General features: G+C 44.8%; 1 protein-coding gene and 1 non-coding gene across 17 annotated transcripts in view; both read right to left on the bottom strand.

Annotated features, from left to right (window-relative positions):
* SYTL2 (synaptotagmin like 2) overlaps window positions 1-14,456 on the bottom strand; it is a 119,195-nt gene that overhangs the window by 72,328 nt on the left and 32,411 nt on the right. For 2 of the 16 annotated variants that reach the window (XM_045165800.1, XM_025286226.3), the window contains exon 2: window positions 254-326. The exons of the other annotated variants lie outside the window; for them this stretch is intronic. The gene's annotated coding sequence lies outside the window, so the exon portion shown is untranslated. The remainder of the gene's footprint in view (window positions 1-253; window positions 327-14,456) is intronic. 16 annotated transcript variants of the gene reach the window in all.
* Window positions 7,772-7,843, bottom strand: TRNAW-CCA. The gene has a single exon. It is a non-coding gene; the product is annotated as a tRNA-Trp (tRNA).

The following is a 14,456-nucleotide window of genomic DNA, read 5'->3' as shown; positions in this document are numbered from 1 at the left end:
GCCGTCCCAAAGCTTCAAGGAAGACCATAACATTCTCCACAACCTCAGGGAAGGGAAGGAAAACTCGAGGAAGTCCTGACTCTCACATGATGAGGTTTTCAGGAGAGAAGCAAACTGTTCTGACAGTCCCATGACATCAAGAAGGAAGCCGTGAAAGAAAAATCTGGGAGGCAGCAGGACAGCAGAACAAGTATGCTCGAGTCAGGGTGGGTCTGGGGGAAAAAAGACAGCCCTGATCAATTAAGAGGCTTACCCCCAGCAATGACAAACCGTCACGTCTAAAACCAAATGCTCAAGTATCACATGACGTCCCTTGTATGCAGAGCCTAAAAAGAAATGACATAGATGAACTTAGAAAACAGAAAGAGACTCACAGACTTAGAAAATGAACTTATTGTTGCCACGGAGAAGGAATAGTTAGGGAGATTGGGATGGTCATGTACACGTGCTCTATTTAAAATGAATAACCAACAAGGACCCACTATATGGCAAAGGGAACTCTGTTCCGTGTTATGTGGCAGCTTGGACGGGAGGGGACTTTGGGAGAGAATGGATACATGCATATATATGGCTAAGTCTTTCAGCTGTTCACCTGAAACTATCACAATATTGCTAATCAGCTATGAAAGTGAAAGTATTAGGTGCTCAGTGGTGTCCGATTCTTTTCAACCTCATGGACTGTAGCCTGCCAGGCTCCTCATGGAGAATTCCTTCCATGGCATTCTCCAGGCAAGAATACTGGAGTGGGTTGCCATTTCCTTATTCAGGAGATCTTCCCAACCCAGGGATTGAACCTGGTTTTCCTGCATTGCAGGCAGATTCTTTACCTTCTGAGCCACCAGGGAAGCCCCCAAAATTGTGTTAGTCATTCAGTCATGTCTGACTCTTTGAGACCCCATGGAACTGTAGCCCACCAGGCTCCTCTGTCCATGGGATTCTCCGGGCAAGAATACTGGAGTGGGTTGCCATTCTCTTCTCCAGGGGTTCTTCCTGATCCAGGGATCGAAACCAGGTCTCCTGCATTGCAGGCAGATTCTTTCCTGTCTGAGTCACTAAGGCAATACCTCAACACAAAATAAAAAGTTCAAAAGAAAAAAAAAAGAATGCTAACCCTCAGAGAGGCATCCAAGGATAAACAGAATAACCCACAGATGGTTCCTGAGAATCCTGAGAAGGAATAAATGGAGTGGGACAATCTGAGACGCTTAGCCTACTTCCCTCCCGGCAGAGAGCTGTCTCGTCCCACCCCCACCACGCCCCCTACCCTGCAGTCATCAGACCACCGGGCCACACGGCCAGGGCTCCCAGGCCCTAAGCTGCCAGCTCCTCCGCTGGGCTGCCCCATTTCTCAGGGTATTCGCGCCAAGGTTGAACTTGCCCGCCATTCCCACCCTTTGCCGCCCTCGGCTCACTCTCCCTTTCACACAACAGTCTACGAGGCGGACAGCACTTGTGTTCTCCCTGCGTCTCCCGCGTTGAGAGGGAGATGAACTTCCTCCCCTCCGCTGTTCCTCACAGAATGTTTTCCGAGCCTCTCACCATCTCGGTCATGTTTCTCTAGGCTGAAAACTGAGCATGTGGTGCTGAAATCCTCCACCCACAGGAGAGCAGTTCATCCCTCTGCCCATCGAATACGGCAGGTCTTTTCCACATGTTGTGGAGGACGCGGAGCTCGAGGAGTTAAGTAATGTCCACAGCTGCTCAACCAGAATGTGATCTGAACTGAGGGCTGTAAGACTCTGAAGAGCACTGACATATATACACCACCATGAGGAAAACAGACAGCTGGTGGGAAGGTGCAGCTTAGCACAGGAGGCTCAGCTCTGTGCTCTGTGACGACTCAGAGGGGTGGGAGGAAGGTCCAAGAGGGAGGGGATAGATACACACATATAACTGAGTCACAGCGGAAACCAACACAACACTGTAAAGCAACTATATTCCAATAAAAATAAAGATATGTTCATAGACAAATACTAAATAAAGCTGCTACTTTTAATCTGTCGCTGCATGCCCATCTCCACTTATTCTCCGAGAGGTCGCACAGCTCATCAGGCACAGGGATGAGACCAGACCCCAGGAGTCCTGGCTCCCGGCCCAGGCCTGTTCTCACCTGCTGTTCCTCCTTCTGGATGGCCTACTTCCTTCTGTGTCGTTTCCTATGAGCGGCACACCCTGGCTCTCAGAGCATGGCATGCTCCTCTCTGCCCAACTTGTCAGGAACAGGAAAATGACTGGACCCTCTGGGGTTGTTTTGCGGATAGACGTGGAAAAGAGGACAAGTATGGATACAGAAAAGGAGGGCACCTGCATCAACACGCAGGTGTTTATACCGGCTCATTAGCCTCTGAGAATGAGAGCAATCCCTGAAATCATAAACTATTCCTAAAAGATGCTTTGTGGTCTTTAAACTCAATCAGAATTTTTTTTACATGTATTTTATTTATTTATTTATTTTTAAATTCATTTATGTATTCTAATTGGAGGATAATTACATTACAGTATCACGCTGGGTTTTGCCAACTATCAACATGAATTGGTCATAGGCATACGTGTGTCCCCTCCATCCTCAATGCCCTCCCACACCCCTCTCCCCAAGAAATGTGTTTATATGAATAGCAAATTTTGTTCACAGCCCTGTCAAGAAACAATGCCATATGAATATTTTGTTTCTACATGGTCTATGCTTTCATCATTATTAAAAAAAAAAAAAAAAACAGGTAAATTACTCAATCTAACGTGTTGCCTAAATTTGGATTCTTGAAAGAATAATTGCCTTGTGACGGGTCCAGAGTAGCTTCTCAAAAACAACATGAGCTTAATGAATAAATAAAATGAATACATGAAATGAGCCCAGGAAGAAGTAAACAAATAAAGAAATACAGATGGAATAATAAAGAATAAGTTATCCAATGAGTTTATTTCTTTTTCACAGAGGAATAAGTGAAAAAATCAAAATTGACGGGCACCTCAATAAACAAAGGGTCCTTTGGGGAGGACTCTTCCGAAGGTGGAGGCCATTTTTCTACTTCAGGTTCCTCCTTCAGGGACAGACTGATGCAGCTGACTGGTAACATTTCCCACAGACTGACTTGGTCACCTCAAACTAAGAGCTGAGAAGAAAAGATTGTTCCTATGTGACAATGCTCCTTACCCCTTAATCTCATCTTCCAACTTAATAATAATCTCTGGACTTCTAGGAAGGCTCCCCTGCCATTCCCAGGCAAGTTTAGATTATGGTACCCACAGGAATCTAAGAGTTTAATCAAGGCCCAAGCAAGGGTAAGATAATGGGCAATCTGAGGAAGATAGTACCACATACACCTACCCTCGTGGGGCTTTCCTGGTGGCTCAGACGGTAAAGAATCTGCCAGCAATGCAGGAGGCCCAGGTTCGGTTCCTGGGTTAGGAAGATCCCCTGGAGAAGAGAATGGCAACCCACTCCAGTATTCTTTCCTGGAGAATTCAATCATGGACAGAGGAACTTGGTGGGTTATGGTCCATGGGGTCACAAAGAGTCAACACGACTGAGTGACTAACACTTCAACAACCTACTCTCATACAAGTACTACATTAAGTAGTAATACAGGAGGTATAAACCAAGCGTCAGAGCCACGGGGACTTAGGCAGGAGATCAGAGGAGGAAAATCTTGGAGGCTGAGAAGGAGAGAGGGGGCATTCTGGACAAGTGCACTGGCCATGAAACTATGAAGACAGGATTTTCAAGGCTGGTAACGGCAGTGTGATCACAAATGGGGAAACAGAGAGGCTGAAATGCCAAGGGAGGGAACTGGCACTTTTCAGTCTCAATAAATATGCCTAAACCACCTTTTAAAATCTGTATTATTTGGGAATATCAGAATTTCAAAAGATAAAAACAGTAGAGAGAAAGGAGCTGAGGAGATAGGCAGCTGAAAATTCATTTTAATCTTCACACTTAGACTGAAAACTCAAATCTAAAAAAAGGATGACAACCTACAAAAGGGATGACTGACTTTGACAACACACCGAGGAGCTCAGAGAGTATGAACATGGCCCATCAGACACGGCACAGAGCTGCTGTGAGAGCCAACAGCCACGGGCTCTCGCTGATGACACGGCTTGGGAAGCCCCTGGAGTCGCGCCTCCAGTCAAAATGCCAGAGAAAAACTTCCTCTCCCCCGGCAACCGCAGCATCCACCAAAGGCCCGGATCTCGATTCTGAAAGAGGGGAAATCATATGCCCCCAAAGCTGTAATAGTGTACACAATCCTGGCCCTCAGAGAGCTTACATTCTGGAAAAGAAGACAGATGTGAACCAGCCCAGGAAGTCCTATGAGGAAGAAGAACAGGATGCTACAAAACTTTTAACCAGGGGGCTTAACACAGTCTCAGGGCCCAGGGAAGGCTTCCTTGAAGAACTATGACTTCTGCCAACTGTAAATTCTCAAGGGATACCGAGATTGGAGATTCTAGCACTTTAATTAACCTAATCATTGCTTACATCCAAATCTGGCTGATGAGTGGCTCATTCCCAGATATCACTTAATACCTATTGAAGACCAAGACTTCCCTGGTGGTCCAGTGGCTAAGACTCTGTGCTTCCACCGCAAGGGGCGTGGGTCTGATCCCTGGTTGGGGAATTAAGATCCCACCTGCCATGTCGGGGGAGAAAACAACCCATTGAATCAAGTTCACAATGTCATGTGGCAGCCTGGATGGGAGCAGGTTTGGGGGAGAATGGATGCATGTATATGTATGGCTGAATCCCTTCACTGTTCACCTGAAGCTATCACAACATTATTAATCGGCTATGTGGTGATGTTAGTCGCTCAGTCGTGTCCAGATCTTTGAGATCCCATGGACTGTAGCCCGCCAGGCTCCCCTGTCCATGAAATTTTCCAGATAAGAATATGGGAGTGGGTAGCCATTCCCTTCTCCAGGAGAATCTTTCCAACCCAGGGATCAGACCCCAGTCTCCCACATTGCAGGCAGATTCTTTACCGTCTGAGTCACCAGGGAAGCCCCCAAAACAAAATAAAAAGTTCAAAAGAGGAAAAAAAAAAAAAGACCCAATGAGTAAAGGTAGACAGTTTGACCAGGACTGCATTGATAAACACCATATTTAATGGGGCAGTGAGGCAGGGGAGAAAGATCTTCAGGGATGAAGTTCAGGAATCTGCATTTTATGAAATTTTCCCGCATGATGTTTGGCCAGGTTTGGGAATCACAGCTTTAGAGGATTCCTTATCTGTCAGAAATGACTGGTTACAGAGCACAGCTGTCAAAGTTAAGCGTGTTCATTTGTATGGCAATTGTTTCCCAGCTGGAACGAAAGCAAACTCAAAAACGAAGTAACAGCTGAACCATGGAGTCACAAGCACCTCTTTGTAGAGATGAGGAAGGCGAGATGCAGAGGGGTTAGAACACTTGCTTAGGGTCACATGGCTCTAATGTGAGCGCTGGGACACCTAGAGGGGACTTCCTTTCTCTTTCAGGACAGAGACAGTTTCAACCCTCAGAAGGATTTGCAAATGGGCTAATAAAGTGGGTTGAGTTGCCTTTCACAGCAGCCCTGAAACCAGCACTTGATAACTACAGCCATTACAGATGAATTCTACATTTAATTATTTTCCAGGTTTCAAATTCAGAGGAAGGGAGTGGAAGAATCAGCTGATTTATTAACCAGGCTGGAATTAAACCCAGAATCATAAAGTTAACTGAACTGTAGCCCTCATCAGCTCACATTTTAAAAGAACTACTTAAACCCTCACTTTTGCTACAATCATGTACATTCTTGCTCAGCCTGGCAGTGAGGGACTCTCTCCAAATGTCCAAACTCAGGGGTTCCCAAACCTGGTTGTACATTAGCATCACGTGAAAAGCTTTAAAAAATACATCCATGCTCAGGTCTTTGCCTCCTATCCTTTCTCCATGCCACCCCATGCCAGTGATTCTGATTTAATTGGTCTGGGGTCATATCTTACCCCAGATGTTTTTTTAAAGCTGCCCAGCGGGTTATAATATCCAGCCAGTACTGAGACCACTGAACTCACTGGTCCTCTCCTCCCTCTGGCCTTGGCACAAAGCAAGGACCTCGGGTAAGGCAAGCAAGATGCCCAGGGCACAAAATTCACAATCAAGGTTGTGTGAGCACAGCACACTGTGCTGAAGCACCCTGAGAGTGAGGTCTCGCTCCTACTCAGGCACCCTGGGCACACGACTAAGGAGGCACCCACTGTCAGGGTATGGCAAGTGCAGCCCCTGTACTTGTGTGAGCCTGTCTCCATAGATTCTGCGCCCTGGGTACCTCACTGGCCTTGCTCCAGGCCCATACCTCCACAAATCCTTCTGGTCAGGCCATTAATTATCCCATCAAAGATACATCTACTGCCTCCTATGTGTGAGGTCTTCCTTGTTCCGCTTCATCCTCCAAAGAGACTCTGGTTTTAAAATGGATACAGGTGAACAATGCCAACCACATGCATTAATCTTACCCCTTTGACATAACAGGCTGCTGTGATGGAGTAGGAAGCCACACCGGTTTTAAAGTCAAAAGACGCCTGAAAGGGGACTAATCCTTCATGAGTTCTTTGGCAGTTCTGCTACAGATGCTGGGTTTGTTACTTCGTCTGTGCTTTGTAGATAGTAAGGCCTACCTTACAGGGTTTCTGTGAGATGACATTAGGCTGTAAGTTAAATGGTCTGGGACATAGTAGGTGCTTCATAGACACCAGTTGACAATAAATCTTCAACATTTCATCAACTCTTATCACCTTTTTGAACTTTCACCCCTGGTGGTACAGTGGTAAAGAATCCACGTGCCAACGCAGGAGACTCAGGTTTAATCCCTTGGTCAGGAACATCCCCTGGAGAAGGAAATTGCAACCCACTCCAGTATTATTGTCTGGGAAATTCCATGGACAGAGGAGCCTGGTGGGCTACATGCTATGAGGTTGCAAAAAGAGTCAGACACAACTTAGCGACTAAACAAAAACAATAACATCACCTTTCTGTGCTACTTGAGGTTGGACTGTTACTGCTGCTGCTTTTTCTGTTTTCCTCTTTAGACTGTCTCCTTCTTCTAACCTCCCACCGTATTCTAAAAAGGAGTCAAACTCCTGGTCTCAGCAAACACCTCCGCCCCAGAGGCCTTTGAGTAGATTAAAAAGAAATCTAAACTTGGGATTGGGGTTTGGCAGTAGAGAAGATGGGTAGGAGGATCCCATTTTTAAATTACCAAAAATTCTTCTATATCTTGTCATCTCAGCCCTAGACCTCAGCTTGCAAAAATCAAAGCCAAGAGTCTGGCATCCTTGTCTCTGGCTCTACATTAACAGCCCTTCTCTAATTTTGCTTCTTCTAGAGTGGGGCAGAGAGGTGCCTTGGCATCCCCAAATCCTCAGTACCTAGTGTGGTGCCTGAACTCTCAACAGCTGCCTCCTTTATTGAATAAAGGGAACAAAAAAAGAGATTATAGGAACAAAAAGGTTTGACAAGTTAGCATCCATAGATGTGCTAACTCCCTGGTAGGCAGAATAATGGTCCTCCAAAGATGTCCACATCCTAATTCCTGGATTTGTGAATACAGTACATGGTGAAAGGGGCTATATGGACATGACTGAGGATACTGTGATGGATAAATTATCCTGGATTATGTATGTGAAGGTGAAGTCGCTCAGTCGTGTCCGACTCTTTGCGACCCCGTGGACTGTAGCCTACCAGGCTTCTCTGTCCATGGGATTCTCCAGGCAAGAATACTGGAGTGGGTTACCATTTCCTTCTCCAGGGGTTGTTCCCAACCCAGGGATCGAACCCGGGTCTCCCGCATTGGAGGCAGACGCTTTAACCTCTGAGCCACCAGGGAAGCCCATGCAGACCCAAGGTAATCACGAGGTCCTTAAGAGGAAGCAGGATGGTCTGAAGGAGACAGAAGAGACGTGAGGATGAAGACAGGTTGGAATGATGAGCTTTGAAGATGGAGGAAGGGGCCATGAGCCAAGGCAGGCAGGCAACCTCTAACAGCTGGAAAAGGAACCAAAACTGATCCTCCCTGAACGTGTCCAGCAGGACCTCAGCTCTGCCGACTCCTTTATCCTGTGAGACTCATTTTAGACTTCTGACCTCCAGAACTGTAAGATAAGAATGCTGTGTTGTTTCAAGTCACTAAGTTTGTGGCAATTTACACAGCAGCAACGGAGAAGGCAATGGCACCCCACTCCAGTACTCTTGCCTGGAAAATCCCATGGACAGAGGAGCCTGATAGGCTGCAGTCCATGGGGTCGCTAGGAGTCGGACACGACTGAACGACTTCACTTTCCCTTTTCACTTTCATGCATTGGAGAAGGAAATGGCACCCCACTCCCGTACTCTTGCCTGGAGAATCCCAGGGACAGGGGAGCCTGGTGGGCTGCTGTCTCTGGGGTCGCACAGAGTCGGACACGACTGAAGCGACTTAGCAGCAGCAGCAATAGAAACGGACAGAGCCTGACAGTGTGCCTTATTCATCTCTGAACTCCCAGCTCGTTGCCTGGAACCGCGTTAACTAAATGCAGCCTCACAAGCAACACCAAGGGCTGACGCTTTCGTCTCCTTGCGTACAGCCAATCAGTTGCCAGCAGGTTCGGCTGATTGAATCTCTGCGCTCCGTCCAATTTAACCTTTTCTCTCCTTTCCTCTCTCATTTAGAAACAGCATGGGCATGAACTGAACATGGCTCCTTTAATTCTTGGTTCATCCTCTCTCCTGGCTACCATACACAGTCCAGCTAGACTCATATTCCAAAGCCCTACTTTGAGGATGCCATACTCAACTTAAGAACCCTACCTAGTTCTTCAACAGAATTTGTACCCTACTGTTGTGTGAAAATTATATAAATCTTAATTATGTTAATTGGTTCATCGCACTTTTCAGGCCTACTATTATATACCTTTCCACTTTTCTGTCTATTCATTCTATTGTTTTTTAAGAATTTGATATTGAAACTCCAAGTAAAAATCTTAATTTATATACCCCCCAAAAATTGTAACACATAGTGAAATTACATGTAACTTTGTTCTGTATTTTCCAAGTTGCCTGTAAATGAGTTATCATATTGTCATAATTTAGAAAACAAAACATAAAGAAAAAAAGAATTTTAAGCAAAGGAATTAAATCTTCACAATATAGATAAAAAGGTGACAACAAACAAACAGATGCGGCTCTTTGGAAAAACAAAAACAAAAACACCTTCCCTAGCTCTTCCCTGACTACCAAAAAGTAAAAAAAGTGAAAGTGTTAGTTGTTCAGTCATGTCCAACTCTTTGCAACCCCATGGACTGTAGCCTGTCAGGCTCCTCTGTCCATGGGATTCTCCAGGCAAGAAGAGTGGAGTAGGTGAGGATCTTCCTGACCCAGGGATCAAACTCAGGTCCCCCACACTACAGGCAGATTCTTTACCACCCAAGCCACCAGGGAAGCCCTGGTAGCAGAGTGAGTCCAAATTCCTTGTACTGACACCTTTATCCTCCCAACCTCCCTATCCAGTCTTATTTTCCATGGAGCCTTTCCTACGCTGTGAATTCCAGCCAGACCAATATCAGCTGTACACAATCATCATCAGGTATGTGTTATTTCTCCTCCTCTGTCCATGGGGATTCTCCAGGCCAGAATACTGGAGTGGGTAGCCTATCCCTTCTCAAGGGGAACTTCCCAACCCAGGAATCACCTGGAATATCTTTTCCTTATATCTCCACACACCCAAACCTTACCCATCACTCAAGTCCCAGCTTAAATGACACCTCGTCCATGAAGCTGCCCCTGTAGCCCCCTGTCCCCTCACAAATATGCCTTCCATAAGCTGGCCATAATTGCCTCTTTCACTGACCCCCCACAGCTCTTCTCCATACATCTCTCATCTGAAGTACAAAAGAGCACAGGCTCTAGAGTCAGGCAGACCTGGGTACAAGGTGACACTCTTGTGCAAGTTACTTGGCTTCCCTGAGTCTCAGTCTTTTCATATGCAAAATGGGCATCATACCTTTCTCACTAGGTCGTTGAGAAGATTTAAGCTCACATATAAGCACCTGACACACTGAGTATTCGATAGTTACATCAACATTACAGAAACTTACATACATTACACGCCAAATTCCAAATTCCTTCTCCTTTGGACCATGCAGCAGAGCGGCTGGTGGGATATTAGTTCCCCAACTAGAGAGGAAATCTGGGCCCACAGCAGTAAGCGTGGGGAATTCTCCCAATTCCCATTTCTAGATTCTTTAAGGAGAGGGCTTATTAAAATATCCACTTCATTTTTGTAGACACACAGTACCTTGCATGCAGTGGTTTTTTTTCAAACAGATTTTTAATATTAAGCCACCAATGTGTTGGGAGCATCTATTCAGGCTTCCTGTTCTGTGTATAGTGAGGATGGCCTCATTTTTCTCCATTTCAGAGAGAAGGGGCGAAGTACACTGGCTTACCTTCTGATCATCAGTGTTACAGAATTCTTAAGAGGGAAACTTTCTAAGATCTACTCTCATTAGTTAATGCCTCTCCACTACTGTTCATTCCAACCAACAATAAAAAATATTGTTTTCATAAGCATAAGTTATACATTCCTATTTTAATGTCACTGTGTTTGTTCTAGCTCAGAGAACAGCTGTTATTCCAAAGCTAGTGGGACAAAGTTCACTTTTACTCCATCACGTCTAGAAATCCCACACTGGACACGATCCTTCATTCCTTAGCTGGGTATGCAGTGGAATCACCTTCCTTTTAAAGGCATTCCTTAAACCACTTTTATGCTAGATGAGAAACCTGGCCCTTTATTTCTCAATCCAGTTGGCAGCATCATGAAAAGCAAAGAACAAGAGATTTAAAGTCATAAGATCTGCTTTGAAATTGAGTCACCCACTTACTACCTTGGTGACCAAAACATACCACATACCTGAGTCTCCGTTTCCTCCTTTCTAAAATTGAGACTAACCACTGCCCACCTCCCTTGCTGAAATCACTACAGGGGTGAATGAGATCACATGTGGGAAGACAGTTTGTGCGTTGAAAACTGCTGTACAGCTACAGTTATCCAGTCACCTTCTAACATAGCGTGAGCCCCAAACAGACACCCCTAAGACTGGATAGGAAAAAATATTCATGGAGCACTCGAGAAGAAATGAAGGGTGCTTTCACTTTACCTGCCTGCAGAGAGTCCCTGACACACAGCAGAGAGGTCGTGTTGTAATTGTAGATGCCAAATAACCACAGGCAAATTCCCCTCTCAGGATTCTCAAAGAATATCTGACTTGGTATCTACACAGCGTTCTGAGATGAGAGTCCCGAATGAAAGCTGCTATTCAGTGTAATTACCATGTAATTAGTCACTACTATCTCTACCTAGGCATCGAGCCAGACTTTACATATAAGAACATCCCTGAATCTTCAAAACCCAACCATCCTTTAAGGTAGTCATTGTAATCCAGAAAGATCTTCACTGTGATGGAGAAGGTATGAGAAATAACCCACCATATCTAAGACAGCACTTGGCAGTAATTAGCACTTAATGTTAATTAGTGCATAACATTTTAAAAAGGGCAGCAGCCATTCCAATTTTGGTCTACTTTCCCTCATAATCTCATCCCTTATTTCCCAGGACAGGCTGACTCAGACTCAGTAGAATGCCTCACTGAAGGGTAAAAGCCCTAATGAGCAAATCTCATGAAAAATTCAGCTGGTCTTTTGGAGAAAAACAGCTGGAGCTGACCTTAAGAATTCCACTAATTTCCCCCTACCACACAGCCTAAAAATAGCCAAAGAGCATTTCTAGCTAGTGATGGCCTTTCCTTTAAAGGACATAATATGCAAAAAGGCATGCTGGGGTCACTAGCCCAAACCATGCAGTCCCCATGATAAATCCTTGGCTAAATGTTCCTATGAGAATCTGCCTTCACAAGGTCAACACTGGAATTTCATTGTGAAGGCTCCCTCTACCAAAGCCTCCTCCCCAAGCACCACTGGGTCTATACAAAGATGTACATTAACAGCCACTGTGCAGCCACAAGAACTTCCATTCTTGGTTCTCACTTTCCAAATCTGCCAAGTGAAATGCTAGACTCTGATGTCCAAGGTCTCCTTCTGGTGTAAGGCTCCTTGGGCGGTTCATTCAACACCTTCTTGTTGCTTAAAATTCAGACCCCTCAGTGTTGCACGGGCCCCTCCAGATCTGCATTCTGTCTTCCTCTCCATTTTCCCCAAATCATACCCTGATGTTCCTTAAATTTACTTCTAACACTTCTATGCCTTTAGAACACAGAGCTCCCTCTGCCTGTAATACCCTTTCTCCACTTCTTAGACTCCTACTCATCTTTCAAAGGCTTCCCAGGTGGCTAAGGTAGTAAAGAATCTGCCTGCAGTGCAGGAGACCTGTTTTGATGCCTGGGTCAGGAAGATCTCCTGGAGAAATGGCAACCCACTCCAGTATTCTTGCCTAGAGAATTCCATGGACAGAGGAGCCTGGCAGGCTACAGTCCATGGAATGGCAGAGTCAGACACAACTGAGCAACTAACACACACACACACACACACACACACACACCCCTTTCAAGCCACAGTCCAGGTATCACCTCCTCTAAGAAGGCTGCCCCTTCCTCACAGTTGGGTTAGAGTCTTCTCTGTCTTTTCACAGGACTCTATTATACAGAAACTGCCTGCTCATTTTTCAGTTTCCCTTATGAGGAGCCTGGGTGTCTGAAGGTAGAGACATCATTTTCCTCTCTCGTTCCACCACCTGACCGAGTACCTACCATTTGATATTTTCTGATACTAGATCCAATTCCACCAAAGTACCACTTGTGTTTTAAGTTACTATTCCAAAGAACCAGAAAGTGAATTTTTTTTTAAAGGAATGTTTTCTCTATTCAAAAAGCAAGAAAGAAAACTATCTCCAAGCTTTTGCCTTATTAGGAAAAATACATATATAGCTGTTTGGAATTGTGACATAATCTTTGTGGAGTTGAAAAATATACACTACATTTGTTTCTGGGAAACCTCTCTCTAAACTCACTGAACCACCGTTTTTTAAAAAGGAGATTCAAATTTAGAAATGATGTCCGACTTGGTGGGTTTTGGTTTTTTGAATTTTTTTTTTAACCAAGAGAAGGAAAAAAATTTCCAAAAGAGATAAATTATACACTAAGTTTTCTGAAAAATTTCTGCTTGGTCCTGGAAAATCAGATGATAGGCAACAAGAAATCATGTGATTTTATATAGGAAAGCAAAATGCCTTATATTTACCACTACTATTATTGAAAGTTATGTATGTGTGCTATAAAAGATAAAAGCTAAATTAATGCAACTAATAGGTAGGACTTGGGCTTGGTGGAAAAGTTGAAGAAATAGACATTTTATCTTCCTTCAATACCTTCTCCCACCTTTACATGCATTGCCTCTATACCATAAGCCAAATCAGTAAAGCAGGCAGTGTCACCGTGGATTTTTTAATTCATTTATTTACAATTGGAGGATAGTTGCTTTATAATGTTGTGTTGGTTTCTGCCATACATCAACATAAATCAGCCATAGGTATACATATGTCCCCTCCCCTTGTCATCTGTTTTATAGATGAGGAAACTGAAGTTCCTGGAGGTTAAGGGACTTGCCTAAACCCATCCTGCCTCTAAACTACAGAGCTGGAATATGAGCCCAGGTCTGCCTGGCTCCAAAGTGCTATCTGACACACCAGAAAGAGAGTTACGGTGGAAGAACCAGCGAGGCACACAGGTACCCTGTGACGGAACCCAAAGGTACAAAGACGAGCTGCGGGTTCCCTCAAACCCCCACGCACCCGAGACACCGAGCTTTGCAGTACCGAATACTGTTAAAACTTGATGTGTATGCAACTAGTTATGAAGGGAGTTTTATTCTTTCTGTGATCCAATGATCAACATCCATAAACATACTCAAGTGTGGACCACAGGCAGAGACTATGATGATCCAGCAGCAGCAGCAAATCTGTTTTTCTGAAAACTTCCTGAACAAAAATCTTTGCACTGATCCAGAAAAGAGCTTTATAGTGGTAAAGAATCTGCCTGCCAATGTAGGAGACCCAGAAGATGCAGGTTTGATCCCTGGACCAGGAAGATCCCCTGTGGGAGGAAATGACAAGCTGCTCCAGTATTCTTGCCTGGGAAATCCTGTGGAAAGAAGAGCCTGGTGAGCTACCGTCCATGGGGTTGCAGAGAGTCAGACACGACTGAGCGACTGAACACGCATGCCCAGTGTTAGACAGTCCCTGAAATACCCTTCAAAGGTAGGCAAAAATGATCACTGACACTTCATTAATTCAGGGCCAGCCTGGAGGAAGGGACAAAGATGAATTTTGGTTCTGCCACTAATGACTAAAACCCTTGGTGGTTTCACGTACCTCTCTAGCTGACCTCACCTATCAAATGAGGCATTTGGTTTCTGATCTTATCTTCCATTTAAATAATTTAATTTTCTCA

Source organism: Bubalus bubalis, chromosome 5, assembly GCF_019923935.1.
Source record: "Bubalus bubalis isolate 160015118507 breed Murrah chromosome 5, NDDB_SH_1, whole genome shotgun sequence".
NCBI classification, from domain to species: Eukaryota; Metazoa; Chordata; class Mammalia; order Artiodactyla; family Bovidae; genus Bubalus; species Bubalus bubalis.
The sequence above is the reverse complement of the archived record's forward strand: the minus strand, read 5'-3'. Positions and strand labels throughout refer to the sequence as shown.